Source organism: Agrilus planipennis, unplaced genomic scaffold, assembly GCF_000699045.2.
Source record: "Agrilus planipennis isolate EAB-ADULT unplaced genomic scaffold, Apla_2.0 scaffold194, whole genome shotgun sequence".
NCBI lineage: Eukaryota > Metazoa > Arthropoda > Insecta > Coleoptera > Buprestidae > Agrilus > Agrilus planipennis.
The window spans coordinates 117,029-119,859 of NW_020438909.1; the positions used below are offsets into that span (position 1 = coordinate 117,029).

The window sequence follows — 2,831 nt, forward strand, 5'->3', positions numbered from 1 at the left end:
TAGTAGAGGGTTTTGAATTTTTTTTCAATTAGTAGGAAAGGTTTTTATTCTATATGAATGTAGGGGTCTTTTTAATATTAAATTAAAAGGGTTTTCATCAAAAATTAAAAATGTTGTCAATTTTAATCGAGCGTTGAACTTGTCCCTTTCTCTCCGAATGCTCACTCTCTTTAAGTGTACGGTAAAGCAACGTCGTGCTGGCACTAATAAACAACTCAAAATTTGTTTAAATAATGATTTATATAATCTCTGGATAGTTAAAGTTTCTTTCCTTTTATCTGTAACGTTTAATATTATAAACAATTTGTAAATTCACTTATTTTATTACCTTCAGTAAGGAATATCGACAGTAGTAGAGGGTTTCTAATTTTTTTTCAATTAGTAGGAAAGGTTTTTATTCTATATGAATGTAGGGGTCTTTTTAATATTAAATTAAAAGGGTTTTCATCAAAAATTGAAAATGTACGGTAAAACAACGTTGTGCTGGCATTAATAACCAACTCAGAATTTGCTTTAATAATCATTTATATCATTTCTGGACAAGCAAACGTATGGTTTTCGTATCTGTATTGTTTTAAATTATAAAAAACTTGTAAATCATTGTTTGGGAAACAATAGCATTCTGTATGGGTGTAGGATATTTGTAATATTAATTAAAAATGCGTTCATTGTACAATTACTTTACATTAAGTTTGTGTATTTAGCTAATCTATGAATTTTTTTTACAGTCAGCAATGATTACAAGCTTACTCCAGGACTATTTGGAAACCCCAGAGGCACCAACAATTTTGGGATACCTCAAGGAGAGGTAGTAATTATTTATAATTTTTTTATTGTTATTGTTTCTTTAGTTTACATTTTTTACTGCATTATTATTTACATTGTATGTTACTCTTTAACTAATTTATGTGTCTTTTTACAGAGTGTAAAGATTGCAACCCTATTTCAGGATAGTTTGGTCACCACTCATCAGTTGGTACACTACAGGGAGAGGTAGTATCTATTAGTTTTCTTAAGAACTTTTCATTATTTTCATACTGTTTTAGTTTATATTCTTTACTATATTATTTGTTTACAGTGTATTTCATTCTTTAACTAACTCAGGACTTTTTACAAACAATATGGATTACAAGCCTACATCAGGGACAACTTGGGAAACATCAAGAAAAGGTAATAACTATTTATTATCATAACAAAGGTTCTTATTTTTGTTTTCTCTCTTCTATTAGTTTACCTTCATTATAACATTACTATTTACATTGTAATTCATTATTTACTTAATTTATGACTCTTTTTGCAGACAACAGGGATTGCAAGCCTACTTCAGGGACAACTTGAGATACATCTGGGANAATCAATTATTCTGCAATATGAAAAATATATATCCTATCAAATTTTATAGCTTTTTTTATCTGTCATTAACGACTACATAGGACGTTCGACAAATTTTCTCGGACCTTTCTTTTGGTTCGCGAGGAAAAAAAGGTTGGGAAACACTGGTCTAGATGAACATAAATATTACAGTGTGAGTCAGCAAATAAATTTTCTGATTTTAATAAAATAATCTATAAGGTGCCTAAGCAGTCGATGAAAATAATTATGATTTCATAACTTAAACTCTGTTAATGTAAATGATTCTTTTTATTTTTTACTTTGTTTTGTATATTTGTCTAATCTGGCTATTTTTACGTTGTTTACTGTACATTACGATTTTTTATACGATTTCCGATAATAATTTTTATAGTTAATTATCTTTTACCCGCGGCTTCGCTCGCGTTCATGTTGTAAATGCCTATCAAAGATCATCGACGCTCACTTAAAACTAATTTTTTCTATCCCTCGGGAACAGTATTTTTTCTTAGATAAAAAGTACCTTATGTCCTTTTCTGAATCCCTGACAATGTGTGTACAAAATTGGAGTAGTTAAGGGCGTGAAATGAAAATAAACAAACTCATTTTCACTCATAGGATAATGCGGATAAAAAATTTTTGTTGGCTTTAATTAAATTTTCCGTTTTAAGGAAGATGAGGGCATAAAAAACGTAATAAAGTAATAATCGTCAAAAAGATGCTGCTTCTTAATCAAAAATAGTGTTTGTGTAAAAAGAATAATAATATTTTAATTTTGCATATAATAACGATAAGAACATATAACACCATGCAATGTTATGATTAGCCTTCTGTCCATTTAGAAAGTAACAATTTTTTATTTGGTAGGTAATTTTGCAATTTATTTCTACATTTTTAAATAGCGTTGTATTTTATTATAGTTATAATAGATGCTCGGTAAGTGATATCTGTTTGTCCTAATCTCATTAGTGGCCTGTTTTTATAATCGTATCATTTGGTCACCTTGCCTATCTGCCTCGTATCTATTTGTGTCTGAAGGTGATTCATTTTGAATAGAATACTGAATTCCTTAAGAATAAAGAGTAGGTATTAATTTAAATTTTTTTTTATGAATTAAACGATAAAATATTATAGAAATTCGTATATAGGTACCTACAATTGGTACATATTCTCAAACCTATTCTTTTGCTACATGGATTGTAGAATAACAATCATATCACAGCTATTACTGTTTTTATTAAGAGGCTCTAATGAGAGCTATTTGAATTAAAAAAATAGTTAATATTTATGATTATTATATTGTGATATTTAAAATTCGACTCTGTGCCCATTGTATTAAAAAAAAAAAACGGGAATTTGTATAGTTATATGGTGAGCGGTTTTGAAACTTCTTTTCTTTCAGCACATTCCCGAAAAACGCGGGGTATTATTTTGTTTATATTAAAATGAGCTTTCGTCTGAAATTAAGAATATTATATATT

At 28.4% G+C, this 2,831-nt stretch overlaps 1 long non-coding RNA gene across 1 annotated transcript in view; it reads left to right on the forward strand.

The window, feature by feature from the left end:
• LOC108741653 overlaps positions 1-1,351 on the forward strand; it is a 6,806-nt gene extending 5,455 nt beyond the window's left edge. The window contains exons 5-8 of the long non-coding RNA XR_003230913.1: positions 729-808; positions 923-993; positions 1,079-1,170; positions 1,301-1,351. This is a non-coding gene — a long non-coding RNA (uncharacterized LOC108741653). The remainder of the gene's footprint in view (positions 1-728; positions 809-922; positions 994-1,078; positions 1,171-1,300) is intronic.
• The last annotated feature ends 1,480 nt before the right edge of the window (positions 1,352-2,831 follow it).